Genomic DNA, 17121 nt, shown 5'->3' on the forward strand with positions numbered 1-17121 from the left:
TAATCTTGTTTATATCTTTGGCGATCCAAATATATGGGGATCCTTAATCCCCATCACATATTTAACCCATCCCCCATCCATCTCCCTTCTGATAACCATCAGATTGTTCTCTATAGTTAAGAGTCTGTTTGTGGCCAGTGGGGAAGACAGTATGGAGGTTTCTCAGAAAGTTAAAAATAGACCTATCCTATGATCTAGCAATTGTATTAACTGGGTATTTATACAAAGAATACAGAAACACTAATTCCAAGAGGATACATGCGCCCCTATGTTTATAGCAGCATTATTTACTATAGCCAAATTCTGAAAACAGCCCAAGTGTCCATGTATTGATGAATAGATAAGATATGTGCGTGTGTATACAATAGAATATTATTCAGCCATAAAAAAGAAATCTTGCCATTTGAACAACATGGATGGAGCTAGAGTATAATGCTAAACAATGTAAGTCAGCCAGAGAAATACAAATACCATATGATCTCACTCACATGTGGAATTTGAGAAAGAAAACAAAAGAGCAAAAGTCCGGGAGGAAGGCCAGAATTGGAATAGTCTGAGCAGGGCAAGTATTTTCTTCTTGCCCTCTCCAAACAAAATAAAGTGGGGTTTTGTTGGTTTTGTTTTTTAAATTGCAAACACTTAGTACATAGATACTGATAGTATTTGCATTAGTCTCTGTGATAGTATTTGCATTAGTCTCTGTGAGAAACACAGATGTTTCTAGCAAGGAAGGTGAGATTTGAAGTAAGAGCTGAAATTAAAGAAGTTGCTGTGGCTGATATTGAAGAAATTACTGCCTATGTTCTCCTCTAGGATTCTGATGGATTCCTGTCTCACGTTGAGGTCTTTTATCCATTTTTGAGTTTATCTTTGTGTACGGTGTAAGAGAATGGTCGAGTTTCATTCTTCTACTTATAGCTGTCCAGTTTTCCCAGCACCATTTATTGAAGAGACTGTCTTTTTTCCACTGTATATTTTTTCCTGTTTTGTCGAAGATATGTCTCCAAAGGCAAAGGAAACAAAAGCGAAAATAAACTTTTGGGACTTCATCAAAATCAAAAGCTTCTGCACAGCAAAGGAAACAGTCAAGAAAACAAAGAGGCAACCCACGGAATGGGAGAAGATATTTGCAAATGACAGTACAGACAAAAGGTTGATATCCAAGATCTATAACGAACTCCTCAAATTCAACACACATGAAACAGGCAAACATATCAAAAAATGGGCAGAAGATATGAACAGACACTTCTCCAATGAAGACATACAAATGGCTATCAGACACATGAAAAAATGTTCATCATCACTAGCCCTCAGGAAGATTCAAATTAAAACCACATCGAGATATCACCTTACACCAGTTAAAATGGCCAAAATTTAACAAAACAGGAAACAACATGTGTTGGAGAGGATGTGGAGAAAGGAGAACCCTCTTACACTGTTGGTGGGAATGCAAGTTGGTGCAGCCTCTTTGGAGAACAGTGTGGAGATTCCTCCAGAAATTAAAAATAGAACTTCCCTATGACCCTGCCATTGCACTCCTGGGTATTTACCCCAAAGATACAGATGTAGTGAAAAGAAGGGCCATCTATACCCCAATGTTTATAGCAGCAATGGCCACAGTCGCCAAACTATGGAAAGAACCAAGATGCCCTTCAACGGACGAATGGATAAGGAAGATGTGGTCCATATACACTATGGAGTATTATGCCTCCATCAGAAAGGATGAATACCCAACTTCTGTAGCAGCATGGAAGAGATTATGCTGAGTGAAATAAGTCAAGGAGAGAGAGTCAATTATCATATGGTTTCACTTATTTCTGGAGCATAACAAATATCATGGAGGACAAGTGGTGTTAGGGGAAGGAAGTTGGTGTAAATTGGAAGGGGAGGTGAATCATGAGAGACTATGGAGTCTGAAAAACAATCTGAGGGTTTGAAGTGGCGAGGGGTGGGAGGTCAGGGTACCAGGTGGTGGGTATTATAGAGGACACGGATTGCATGGAATACTGGGTATGGTGAAAAAATAATGAATACTGTTTTTCTGAAAATAAATTAATTAATTTAATTTTTAAAAAAGAGCTGAAATTAATGCTTGGTTTTGGCATTAAGACTTACCTGGCTGCTATAAACATTCAGGTACACGTGCCCCTTTGGATCACTACGTTTGTATCTTTAGGGTAAATACCCAATAGTGCAATTGCTGGGTCATAGGGCAGTTCTATTTTCAAGATTTTGAGGAACCTCCATGCTGTTTTCCAGAGAGGTTGCACCAGCTTGCATTCCCACCAACAGTGTAGCAGCAATGTCCACAATAGCCAAACTATGGAAAGAACCTAGATGTCCATCAACAGATGAATGGATCAAGAAGATGTGGTATATATACACAATGGAATACTATGCAGCCATCAAAAGAAATGAAATCTTGCCATTTGCGACAACATGGATGGAACTAGAGTGTATCATGCTTAGCGAAATAAGTCAAGCAGAGAAAGACAACTATCATATGATCTCCCTGATATGAGTAAGTGGTGATGTAACATGGGGGCTTAAGTGGGTACAAGAAGAATCAATGAAAGAAGATGGGATTGGGAGGGGGACAAACCATAAGTGACTCTTAATCTCACAAAACAAACTGAGGGTTGCTGGGGGGAGGGGGTTTGGGAGAAGGGAGTGGGATTATGGACATTGGGGAGGGTATGTGCTTTGGTGAGTGCTGTGAAGTGTGTAAACCTGGTGATTCACAGACCTGTACCCCTGGGGATAAAAATATCTGTTTATAAAAAATAAAAAATTATAAAAAAAAAAAAAGACTTACCTGGCACTTGACAACTCACTCAATCTCTTTAAACTTCAGATCATTCATCCGTATACTGATAATATTTCTATCTACATACCTATTTACTGGGTATTGCATAATTAAAAATCAATAAAAGTAAAATAATAGGCATGAAAGTGTTTCAAACCTAAAGCACCATAAATAAATTTTATGCTCAAAGCCAAAAATAACTAAAGTTCTATTACAAAAATCAGAAAATACAGATAAGAAATAACTCCACCCATAAATAGTCATTCTTATTTTCTGATAACTATTTTTCAAGGTTCTTTATGCATGTTTTTAATGGATAAACTATCAAGCTTACATTCTTTTTTATTTTTAAGTTTTTTCCCAGTTATTTATTTATTTTTATTTTTTTTAATTTTTTTTTAATTTTTATAAACATATGTTTTTATCCGCAGAGGTACAGGTCTGTGAATTACCAGGTTTACACACTTCACAGCACTCACCAAAGCACATACCCTCCCCAATGTCCATAATCCCACCCCCTTCTCCCAAACCCCCTCCCCCCAGCAACCCTCAGTTTGTTTTGTGAGATTAAGAGTCACTTATGGTTTGTCTCCCTCCCAATCCCATCTTGTTTCATTGATTCTTCTCCTACCCACTTAAGCCCCCATGTTGCATCACCACTTCCTCATATCAGGGAGATCATATGATAGTTATCTTTCTCTGATTGACTTATTTCGCTAAGCATGATACGCTCTAGTTCCATCCATGTTGTCACAAATGGCAAGATTTCATTTCTTTTGATGGCTTCATAGTATTCCATTGTGTATATATACCACATCTTCTTGATCCATTCATCTGTTGATGGACATCTAGGTTCTTTCCATAGTTTGGCTATTGTGGACATTGCTGCTATAAACATTCAGGTGCACGTGCCCCTTTGGATCACTACGTTTGTATCTTTAGGGTAAATACCCAATAGTGCAATTGCTGGCTAAACTGTTGGTGGGAATGCAAGCTGGTGCAGCCACTCTGGAAAACAGCATGGAGGTTCCTCAAAATGTTGAAAATACATTCTTTTTTAAATTATGTTTTTAATTCCAGTATATTTAACATACAGTGTTATTTATATTAGTTTCAGGTGTACAATATAGTGATTCAACAATTCTATCTATACATTATTCAGTGCTTATCATGATAAGTATATTCTTACTCCTGTTCACCTGTGTCATTCATTTTCCCACTGACCTCTCCTCTGATAACACTCTGTCTGTTCTCTACAGTTAAGAATCTATTCTTTTGGTTTGTCTCTTTTTTCCCCTTGTTTCCCCTTTTTTTGTTTCTTAAATTCCACATATAAGTGAAATCATATGGTATTTGTCTTTTTATAATTTATTTCATTTAGCATTATACTCTCTACCTACATCCACGTTGTTGCAAATGAAACGATTTCATTTTTTATGGTTGAATAATATTCCTGTGTGAGTGTGTGTGTGTGTGTGTGTGTGTGTGTATGCGCACGCGCATGTGTGTGTGCATGCGCACATGTGTGCATGTGTGTACACACACATACATTTTCAGTGGACACTTGGGCTGCTTCCATATCTTGGCTATTATAATTAATGCTGTAACAAACATAGGGGTGCACAGATCCTTTCAAATTAGTGGTCCTTACTCTTTGTCTAGATACCAAATAGTATGATCTCTAGATCATAGGGTAGTTCCTTTTTCAATTTTTTGAGAAACCTCCATACTGTTTTTCACAGTTTTCACTGGCTACACCAGTTGCATTCCCACCAATGGAGCACAAGAGTTTCTTTTCCTCCACATCCTTGCCAACATTTGTTTCTTGCATTGTTGATTTTAGCCATTCTGACTGCTGTGAGGTGATATCTCACTTGATTTGCATTTCCCTGATGGTTAGTGATGTTGAGCATCTTTCATGTGTTTGTTGGCCTTCTGTATGTATTTTTTGGAGAATGTCTGTTCATGTCTTCTGCCCATTTTTAAATTGGATTATTTGGTTTTATGTTGTTCAGTTATAAATTCTTTATATATTTTGGATACTAACCCTTTGTCAGATATGTCATTTATAAATAGCTTCTCCCATTCTATAGGTTGCCTTTTGGTTTAGTTGATTGTTTCCTTTGCTATGCAGAAGCTTTTTATTTTGATGTAGTTCTAATAGTTTATTTTTGCCATTCTTACATTCTTTTTAAAATAAATTCATATTTCCATCCCCATGTTGCAAATGGCAAGATTTCATTTTTTTTTTTGATGGCTGAGTAATAGTCCACTGTATATATATACCACTTTATGTTTATCCATTCATCAGTAGATGAACATTTGGGCTCTTTATATTTTGGCTATTGTTGATAATGCTGCTATAAACATGGGTGTGCAGGTACCCCTTATAATCTGTATTTTTTTATCCTTTGGGTAAATACCTAGTAGTATAACTGCTTGATTCTAAGGTAGTTCTATTTTTAACGTTTTGAGGAACCTCCATACTGTTTTCCAGAGTGACTGCACCAGTTTACATTCCCACCAACCATGCAAGAGGGCTCCCTTTTCTCCATATCCTTGCCAACATCTGTTATTTTCTGAGTTGTTAATTTTAACCATTGTGACTGATGTGAGGTGGTATCTCATTGTGGTTTTGATTTGTATTTCCCTGATGATGAATAATATTGAGCATCTTTTCATGTGTCTTTTAGCCATGTGGATGTCTTCTTTGGCAAAGTGTCTACTCATGTCTTCTGTCCATTTCTTAATTGGATTATTTGTTTTCTGGGTGTGAGTTTGGTAAGTACTTTATTAGATTTTGGATACTAACCCTTTATCAGATATGTCATTTCCAAATATCTTCTCCCATTCCATAGGCTGCCTTTCAGTTTTGTTAATATAACTTATTTAAATAGTCAAATATTGCTGGATATTGTTTACAACTTTTTATTGTTGCAAAAAATATTTTTAAGACCAAATCTCTGTATATAATTATTTCCTTATGATAAATTTTCAGGAATAGAATTCTCTGTCAACAGAAATGTTTGAGGTTACTGATATTTTTATACACATTAAATTAAAATTAAAATTTATACACCATTAAAATTATATTTTAATTATACATAAACATTTTTTTCAAGATTTTATTTATTTATTTGTCAGAGAGAGAGAGAGAGCATGTTGCATGGGGAGTGGCAGTCAGAGGGAGAAGCAGGCTTCCTGCTGAACTAACAAAGGAGCCAGACATGGGGATCGATCCCAGGACTCTGAGATCATGACCTAGGCTGAAGGCAAATGCCTAACCAACTGAGCAACCCATGTACCCCAAGGCTATTGATACTGATAAGCCTTCCCACATCAAGATGAAGATGTGTATACTTTTTACCCACATTAGCCATCATTGATCTTATCAATCTTAGTAATATGTTTATTCTAATGTACATCTCTTTTGACATTTTTTATAGAATGTGTACTTCTTTGTTTGCAAAATACCCTTGCCCATTTAAAATCATGGGTTTTATCTCTATTGTTTGATTAAAAGCTTAAATATATCATTTTTTTGTATCCTAAATGAGACAAGTAATTTTTCCATTTGTCAGGCTTTTCACTATACAGATGTTCTCTCTCTCTGTCTCAAATAGGTAAATAAAATCTTTATTTATTTATTTTTAAAGCCCAGTTTACAAACAAGCATTCTATTTACATACAGGGATCATACAATTATACACCACTTCATGAAGACAGTGAAGGTGCTACATTCTATAACATCTATTTTACAGAAATTTTAAAAGAATCAAAAGATATAGCTGAAGAAACAGGTATAAATTTGGGAGCCAGTAATTTTGACAGGGAAGTTGTACAAGTCACATGACTTTTAAATATGTGAATTAAAAATCATGCATTTGGGGGTAGTCATTATGCTTTGTGTTGATAACAAAACAGAATACTGGCTGTTAAAGAATCATGTTAAAAAATATTTAATGCACTTCAAAATGTTACACAAATTATTGTGGTTTCTATGCACCCCTAAACCTTTAGTCATTTAGTTCAAGTATATCACTAAAGTGGGACATTAATTCTTCCAGGACTATGGTATATTTCATTCTATTGACCATTGCATACTCTATAATATTTTAGAAAAAAATGTGTAATATTCACAAATATTCTGAAAAGCAAGCAGTGCAGTGAAACTGCCTAGTGCCTCTGAGATGGTCTCATGTCAGCTTAATAAGTATTCATTCTACAAAATAATAAGGTAATGTTTGAATAGTTTCCAAGACAAAAAATATTTTCTCAAAAATCATGAAGTATTTTTATCAAGCACCACAAAAGGATATAGAAGAATTTTAGTTTGAACAAATCTCTTGGACTGTGCTTAACCTGGTAGTTCACCTTAGTTTCCAAGATTTCAGAAGGACCAGATCTTGAATTACAGACAGACTCCAATCAAAAAGTTTTGGCTTTGGGGCTCTTTCCATGATTTGGCTGTTGCCCATTGACTGATGATGGATAAAGAAGATGTGTGCTATAGATATATAATGGAATATTACTCAGCCATCAAAATGATGAAATCTTGCCATTTACAACAACATGGATGGAACTAGAGTGTATTATGCTAAATGAAATGTCAGAGAAAGACGAATATATGATTTCAATTTTGTGTGGAATTTAAGAAACAAAGCATGAACATAGAGGAAAGGGTGGCTTTGGGGCTCTTTCCATGATTTGGCTGTTGCCCATTGACTGATGATGGATAAAGAAGATGTGTGCTATAGATATATAATGGAATATTACTCAGCCATCAAAATGATGAAATCTTGCCATTTACAACAACATGGATGGAACTAGAGTGTATTATGCTAAATGAAATGCCAGAGAAAGACGAATATATGATTTCAATTTTGTGTGGAATTTAAGAAACAAAGCATGAACATAGAGGAAAGGGAGGAAAAATAAGATTAAAAAAACAGGGGTCATGGATTGGAAGAATAAATATTGTGAAAATGTCTATGCTACCTAAAGCAATCTACACATTTAATGCAATTCCTATCAAAGTACCATCCATCTTTTTCAAAGAAATGGAACAAATAATGCTAAAATTTATATGGAACCAGAAAAGACCTCGAATAGCCAAAGGGATATTGAAAAAGAAAGCCAACGTTGGTGGCATCACAATTCCGGACTTCAAGCTCTATTACAAAGCTGTCATCATCAAGACAGCATGGTACTGGCACAAAAACAGACACATAGATCAATGGAACAGAATAGAGAGCCCAGAAATAGACCCTCAAATCTATGGTCAACTCATCTTCGACAAAGCAGGAAAGAATGTCCAATGGAAAAAAGACAGCCTCTTCAATAAATGGTGCTGGGAAAATTGGACAGCCACATGCAGAAAAATGAAATTGGACCATTTCCTTACACCACACACAAAAATAGACTCAAAATGGATGAAGGACCTCAATGTGCGAAAGGAATCCATCAAAATCCTTGAGGAGAACACAGGCAGCAACCTCTTCGACCTCTGCCGCAGCAACATCTTCCTAGGAACAACGCAAAAGGCAAGGGAAGCAAGGGAAAAAATGAACTATTGGGATTTCATCAAGATCAAAAGCTTTTGCACAGCAAAGGAAACAGTTAACAAAATTAAAAGACAACTGACAGAATGGGAGAAGATATTTGCAAACGACATATCAGATAAAGGACTAGTGTCCAGAATCTATAAAGAACTTAGCAAACTCAACACCCAAAGAACAAATAACCCAATCAAGAAATGGGCAGAGGACATGAACAGACTTTTCTGCAAAGAAGACATCCAGATGGCCAACAGACACATGAAAAAGTGCTCCATATCACTCGGCATCAGGGAAATACAAATCAAAACCACAATGAGATATCACCTCACACCAGTCAGAATGGCTAAAATCAACAAGTCAGGAAATGACAGATGCTGGCGAGGATGTGGAGAAAGGGGAACCCTCCTACACTGTTGGTGGGAATGCAAGCTGGTGCAGCCACTCTGGAAAACAGCATGGAGGTTCCTCAGAATGTTGAAAATAGAACTTCCCTATGACCCAGCAATTGCACTATTGGGTATTTACCCTAAAGATACAAACGTCGTGATCCAAAGGGGCACATGCACCCGAATGTTTATAGCAGCAATGTCCACAATAGCCAAACTATGGAAAGAACCTAGATGTCCATCCACAGATGAATGGATCAAGAAGATGTGGTATATATACACAATGGAATACTATGCAGCCATCAAAAGAAATGAAGTCTTGCCATTTGCGACAACATGGATGGAACTAGAGCGTATCATGCTTAGCGAAATAAGTCAAGCAGAGAAAGACAACTATCATATGATCTCCCTGATATGAGGAAGTGGTGATGCAACATGGAGGCTTAAGTGGGTAGGAGAAGAATAAATGAAACAAGATGGGATTGGGAGGGAGACAAACCATAAGTGACTCTTAATCTCACAAAACAAACTGAGGGTTGCTAGGGGGAGGGGGTTTGGGAGAAGGGGGTGGGATTATGGACATTGGGGAGGGTATGTGCTTTGGTGAGTGCTGTGAAGTGTGTAAACCTGGTGATTCACAGACCTGTACCCCTGGGGATAAAAATATATGTTTATAAAAAATAAAAAGTTAAAAAAGAATTTAAAAAAAAAAAAAAACAGGGGTCCCTGGGTGGCTCAGTGGGTTAAGCCTCTGTATTCAGCCCAGGTCATGATCTCAGGATCCTGGGATCGAGTCCCGCATCAGGCTCTCTGCTTGGCAGGGAGCCTGCTTCCTGCTCTCTCTCTCTCTCTCTCTTTCTCTCTCTCTCTCTGCCTACTTGTGATCTCGCTCTGTCAAATAAATAAATAAAATCCTTTTAAAAAATGGGGAGATAAACCATGTAGTTCAAAGAACAAAGTCAGGGTTGCTGGAGGGGATGTGGAGTAGGGATGGGTTAAATGCGTGGTGGGCATTAAAGAAGGCACTTGTGGGGATAAGCACTGGGTGTTAAATATAAGTAATGGGGGCGCCTGGGTGGCTCAGTGGGTTAAAGCCTCTGCCTTCAGCTCAGGTCATGATCCCAGGGTCCTGGGATCGAGCCCTGCATCAGGCTCTCTGCTCAGCAGGGAGCCTGCTTCCTCTTCCCTCTCTGCCTGTTTCTCTGCCTACTTGTGGTCTCTATCTGTCAAATAAATAAATAAAATATTTAATAAATAAATAAATAAATAGATAGATAGATAGATAAAACTGATGAATCACTGAATTCTACTCCTGAAACCAATACTACACTATATGTTAACTAACTTGAATTTAAATAAAAAATAAAAATAGAAAATGCTTGACTTTACAACAGTGTGAAAGTGATAAGCATTCAGTAGACCTCACACTTTGAAGTGTGAATTTTGATCTTTTCCCAGGCTAGTGATCTGATGTACAATCATTTTCATCAGCTGCAGTTCCCAGCAGCTGTGTGATCATGAGCGTGTACAGTTGATACCCTGACAACAATTGTGTGTCTGTATAGCCATGTTTGTTTTTTCTACTCAGTGCAGTATTCAATATATTACATGAGACATTCAACACTTTAATACAAAATAGACTTCCTATCAGATGATTTTGTCCAACTATAGGATAATGTGTTTTTGAGCACAATTAAGTAAGGTAGACTAGGCTGCTTTGTTTTGTTGATGGTTTCCTTTGCTGTGCAGGAGACTTTTATCTTGATGAAGTCCCAAAAGTTCATTTTTGCTTTTGTTTCCCTTGACTTTGGAGATGTGTCTTGAAAGAAGTTGCTACGGCTGATGTCGAAGAGGTTACACTGCCTGTGTTCTTCTCTAGGATTTTGATGCATCCCTGCCAATGTTGAAGTCTTTCATCCATTTAGAGTTTATCTTTGTGTATGGTATAAGACAATGGTTAAGTTTCATTCTTCTGTACATAGCTGTCCAAGTTTCCCAGCACCATTTATTGAAGAGACTGTCTTTTTTTCCACGGGATATTTTTTCCTGCTTTGTTGAAGATTAGTTGACCATAGAGTTGAGGGTCCATATCTGGGCTCTCTACTCTGTTCTGCTGGTCTATGTGTCTGTTTTTGTGCCAGTCCCATGCTGTGTTGGTGATCACAGCTTTGTAATAAAGCTTGAAATCAGGCTATGTGATGCCCCTAGCTTCGTTTTTCTTTTTCAACATTTCCTTGGTGATTCGAGATCTTTTCTGGTTCCATACAAATTTTAGGATTGTTTGTCCCAATACTTTGAAAAATACCTTTGGTATTTTGATTGGGATGGCGTTGAAGGAATAGATTGCTCTGGGCAGCATAGATATTTTAACAATGTTTATTCTTCCAATCCATGAGCATGGAATATTTTTCCATCTTTTTGTGTCTTCAATTTCTTTCATGAGTGCTCTGTAGTTCCTTGAGTAGAGATCCTTTACCTCTTTGGTTAGGTTTATTCGCAGGTATCATATGGTTGTTGGTGCTATAGTAAATGGAATTGATTCTCTAATTTCCCTTTCTATATTTTCATTGTTAGTGTAGAAGAAAGCAACGGATTTCTGCACATTGATTTTGTATCCTGCCATATTACTGAATTTCTGTATGAATTCTAGTAATTTGGGGGTAGAGACTTTTGGGTTTTCTACATAAAATATCATGTCATCTATGAAGAGAGAGAGTTTGACTTCAGAAGATATTTGTAAATGACATTACAGATAAAGGACTGGTATTCAAGATCTATGAAGAACTTCTCAAACTCAACACCCAAAACACCAATTAAGTTAAAAAAATGAGCAGAAGACATGAACAGATGCTTCTGCAAAGAAGACATAAGAATGGCTTACAGACGCATGAAAAAAAGTTCAATTATCATTAGCCATCAGGGAAATTCAAATTAAAACCACATTGAGATACCTCCTTACACCAGTTAGAATGGCAAAAATTGACAAGGCAGGAAACAACAAATGTTGGAGAGGATGCAGAGAAAGGGGAACCCTCTAACACTGTTGGTCGGAATGTAAGTTGGTACACTCACATTGGAAAACAGTATGGAGGTTCCTCTATTAAAAAAAGAGCTACCCTATGACCCAGCAATTGTACTACTCGGCATTTACCCCAAAGATACTGATATAGTGAAGAGAAGGGGTACATGCACCCCAGTGTTCATAGCAGCAATGTCCACAATAGCCAACCCATAAGGAGCTGAGATGCCCTTCAACAGATAAATGGATAAAGAAGATGTGGCTCATATATACAATGTAAAATTACTCAGCCATCAGAAAGGGTGAATACCCATCATTTGCATCAACATGGTTGGAACTGGAGGGGATTACGCTAAGTGAAATAAGTCAAGCAGAGAAAGACAATTATCATATGGTTTTACTTATATATGGAACATAAGGAATAGTGTGGAGGACATTAGGAGAAGGAAGGGGAAAAAGAAGTGGGGGAAATCAGAGGGGGAGATGAACCATGAGAGTCTATAGACTCCAGGAAACAAACTGAGGGTTTCAGAGGGGAGGGCGGGTGGGGGAATGGCTTAGCCTGGTGATGGATATTAAGGAGGGCATGTATTGCATGGAGCACTGCATTATACACAAACAATGAATCACAGAACACTACATCAAAAAATAATGATGTACTGTATGGTGACTAACATAACATAAAAAAGAAAAGGTAGGCTAGTCTAAGTTATGATGTTGGGTAGGTTTCATGTATTAAATGTATTTTTTACTTTTAATATCTTCAATCAAAAATGGGTTGGTTGGGAACTAACCCCATCCCAAGTCACGGAATATATGTAGTCAGAAAGAAACTGCCTTGAGAGAGATGAGCTCAATGATTATCAATTGAAAAAAGTATCCATTTTATTCATCTCTTAGACAAACAGAAAAATAAAACATTTTTCCCCTTGAAATAATATGTATACAATTATATAAATATATATTATATACAGTGTACAATAATTTATATTATATATTAAATAATAGTTATAAATATTATAAAATAAATTGATATTACTATATTAGGCTAATATATTTCCCTCTTAGAATAATACATGTTTAAATATATATCATATATTATGTAGTATGTAATTTAATGTAATTTACAATTACATCATATTTACAATTACATTAAATTATATGCAGTATATTTTATTCTATTTATAAATACATATTGCATATATATTTATGTATATACTCATCTCTTAGAAACACAAAAATAACATTTTCCCCTTAGGATAATATATGTGTATTTATATGTAATATATGTTAAACTACACAATATAGGATATATAATTATGTATATAAAATTTGGAGTTATATACAATACATTTAGTATATGTTATAATATGTAAATATACATTTCATTTATGGACATACATAATAGAAATTCATCTTCTATAGAAACAGAAAAACAAAACCTAGAAAAATAGATGTATATTTAGAAATAGTTATATATATAAAAATATAACATGTATATATAACACGTACCTTTAATCAAATTAAATATACACAGTATATAGTTTATATAAGTACATATTTTTAGTTTATACATTATGTAATTATATTATAAATTCTATAAATTTATAAACTATAAACTAGATAATTTATATATATCATTGAATTGCATATTATATATAAGTTTTTATATAATCATATAAAATGTTATATATTTTACATAAAACATATTATATTGCATGCTATATTATGTATATTATATATTGTAGGGGATATACTATATTACATATAAACACATATTATTCTAAGGGGATAAATTTTATATTTTCCTATAAGAGATAAATATAGGTAATATATATTTATAAGTAGTATGGAACTAACACAAAACCATATAATTCATATGGTAAAATGTTGAAACGTTGACCAAAATATGAAAACTGCTAAACCTGTCAGAAAAAGACAAGACAAAAAGCTTTCGTGTATATCTATAAACTAAAGGTGACACTCTCCAAAGGTTTAAAGATTGTAATTGCTACTTCCATTTAAAAATTCGAATTCTAGGGGCATCTGGGTGACTCAGTTGGTTAAGTGTCATGTTCTCAGGGTCCTGGGACTGAACCCTGGGTCAAACTCTGGGCTCATGGAGGAGCTGGCTTGAGGGTTCTTTCCTTCTCCCTCGGCCCCTTCCACCACTCATGCATGTGCACGCTCCTGCTCTCTCTCCCTCTCTCAAATAAATAAAATCTTTTATAAAAATAAAATAAAAACTTTAATTCTAAATTAAAAAAATAAAAACTACATACAAATCGAAATTTAACCAGAGGCCCCTGCCCCCTCCAAAACAAAAAATCAGTACTAAGCAAGACCCAGAACAGCTTATAATTTACAGTTCTGAATGAACAGAACTTATCTCATAAAGTACTTTATTTTACAATCTGCTTATCTTATGGAGCTAATTTTGTCCACTTTGTTTCATTAAAATTTCATACAGTGTAAAAGTAGAACTGTACATAATAATCCATCTAAAGCTTCTGTAACATCGTCATTTTTTTCTGTAGATGATTCTGAGACTGTCTCATTTTACTAGTATTGGACCCTACTCATTCTTTTGTCTCCTGGCAGTTACGACTACTGCTTCCAAGGCCTGTATTTTCACTGCCTTCAGGAAATAAATCTTTCTCAGCTTGAAACAGATGAGGTTCATCCATTTGATTATTTTTCCTCAGAAGTTTCATCTCTTCATTCATAGTTAAATTGTCCCAGTCTTTCACCATTGAGTATGATCTTTATTTCCTTTATCTGCTTGATCTTCTTTTTCTAGCTCCTTTAGATATAAGGTTAGATTGTGTACCTGAGACTTCTACTTGAGGTGGGCCTGTATTGCTCTAAACTTCCCTCTTAGAATAGCTTTTGATGCACCCCAAAGATTTTGAACCGTTGTGTTTGATTTTCATTTGACTCTGTGTATCTTTTGATTTCCTCTTTGATTTCTTGATTGACCTGTTCATTGTTTAGTAGCATGTTATTTAATCTCCATGTATTGGTGATCTTTCCAGATTTCTTCTTGTTGTTGATTCTTAGTTTCATAGCTGTAGTCAGAAAAGATGCATGCTATGATTTGGATCTTTGTGAATTTGTTGAGACGTGTTTTGTGGTCTAATTTGTTCTCTGTTCTGGACAACATTCCATGTGTACTTGAAAAGAATGTATATTCTGCTGCTTCAGGATGTAATGTTCTGAATGTATCTGTTTTCAATACGGTCCCATGTATTATTCAAAGCCATTGTTTCCTTGATGATTTTCTGTTTGGATGACCAGTCCATTGATGTAAGTGAGGTGTTAAAGTCCTCTACTACTATTGTATGACTCTCAGTTACTTCTTTTATGTTTGTTATTAGCTGCTTTATGTATTTAGGTACATAAATATTTACAATTGTTATATCTTCCTGTTGGATTGTTCCATTTATGATTATATAGTGTTCTTCTTTGTCTCTTGTTACAGTCTGTTTTAAACTCTATTTTGTTTGACGTAAGTATTGCTACCCTAGCTTTCTTTTCACATGTATTTGCATGCTTTCTCCATCTCTTCACTTTCAATGTGCATGTGTCTTTAGGTTTGCAATGAATCTCTTGGAGGCAGCATATAGCTGGGTCTTCGTTATTTTTTTCCATTCCATCTCTTTATGTCTTTTGATTGGAGCATTTAGTCCATTCACATTCAAAGCAATTATCGATGGATATGTATTTGTCATTGTTACTTGTTTCATGGTTATTTTGGTAGTTCTCTCTTTCTTTTCTTGCTCTCTTCTCTCACAATCAGCTGGCTTTCTTTAATGAGATACATTTGGATTCCTTTCTCTTTCTTCTTTGCATGTCTATTACCAGTTTTTGATTTGTGGTTACTGTTAGGTTTATATGTAACACCTTCTGCATATAATAGACCATACTGAGTCAATGGTCACTTAAGTTTGAATTCATTCTTTACTCCTCTCCTCTCCACAATTTAGTTATGTGGTGTCATAATTTACTTTTACTTTCTAAGTATGCTCACTGTTTTTTATAGTTATACTTACTTTAACTGCTTTGTGCTTCCCACTTTTCTTACTCTTGCTGATTTTTGAAATTCCATGCTTTAAGTCCCACTGGTTGTAAGAACTCACAAAATTAGGCCCTTCTGGTTTTCAAAGCCAAATGTAATGGGGATTCATCTTCCCTACATGGGGTCCCTGACGTGGAGTTTTGTTTTTCGCCCCTCACCATGCCTACAGCACCCCTCCCTCCTGCAGACAGTTGTATGGGTCTCTTTAGTTCCAGACCATGTCTCTGTCCTTACTACCCTCTTTCAGTGCCCCCTTCTCTACATTTAGCTGTGGAGTTTGTTCTGTCAGTCTCCGTGTCATTTTTTGGGTTATTTACACTGATGCATTTTTTTAGTTTTATCTGTATGAGGCGATGAGCTGAAAGTCCTCCTATTCTACCGTCTTCCCCAGGAGTCTTTGATATTATTTTAAATGGTATTTTAAAGTTTTGTTTTCTTATTGGCTGCTGTGATATATAGATATCCAGTACACTTCATAAATTCATACATTCAACAGACACACGAGAAGATGCTCAACATCACCCACGACCAAGGGAAATGCAAATCAAAACCACAATAACACCTCACACCTGTCAGAATGGCTAAAATCAACAACACAAGGAACAACAGGTGTTTGTGAGGATGTAGCAAAAAAGCACCCTGTGCACTGCTGGTGGGAATGCAAACTGGGTGCAACCACGCTTGAAAAGAGTGTGGAAGTTTCTCCAACACAAAAAATAGACATATTCTGTGATCCAGGTATCTACCCAAAGAAAACAAAAGACACTAATTCAAAATAATACCTCTAGGTTCAACCATGTTGTTGCAAATAGCAGGATCTCATTCTTTTTTATGGCTCAGTAATATTCTTTTTTTTTTAATTTTTAATTTTTTATAAACACATATTTTTATCCCCAGGGGTACATGTCTGTGGATCGCCAGGTTTACACACTTCACAGCACTCACCAAAGCACATACCCTCCCCAATGTCCATAACCCCATCCCCCCTTCTCCCAACCCCCTCCCCCCAGCAACCCTCAGTTTGTTTTGTGAGATTAAGAGTCACTTATGGTTTGTCTCCCTCCCAATCCCATCTTGTTTCATTGATTCTTCTCCTACCCACTTAAGCCCCATGGTCCATCACCACTTCCTCATTCAGTAATATTCTTTGTGTATATATACCACCTCCTGTTTAGCCATCCATCTTTTTTTTTTTTTTAAGCCATCCATCTTTTGATGGACACTTGGATTGTTTCCATATCTTGGCTATTGTAAAAAATGGTGCAGTAACCATA

Source organism: Mustela nivalis (assembly GCF_964662115.1).
Source record: "Mustela nivalis genome assembly, contig: HAP1_SCAFFOLD_1734, whole genome shotgun sequence".
In the NCBI taxonomy this organism is placed as follows: domain Eukaryota; kingdom Metazoa; phylum Chordata; class Mammalia; order Carnivora; family Mustelidae; genus Mustela; species Mustela nivalis.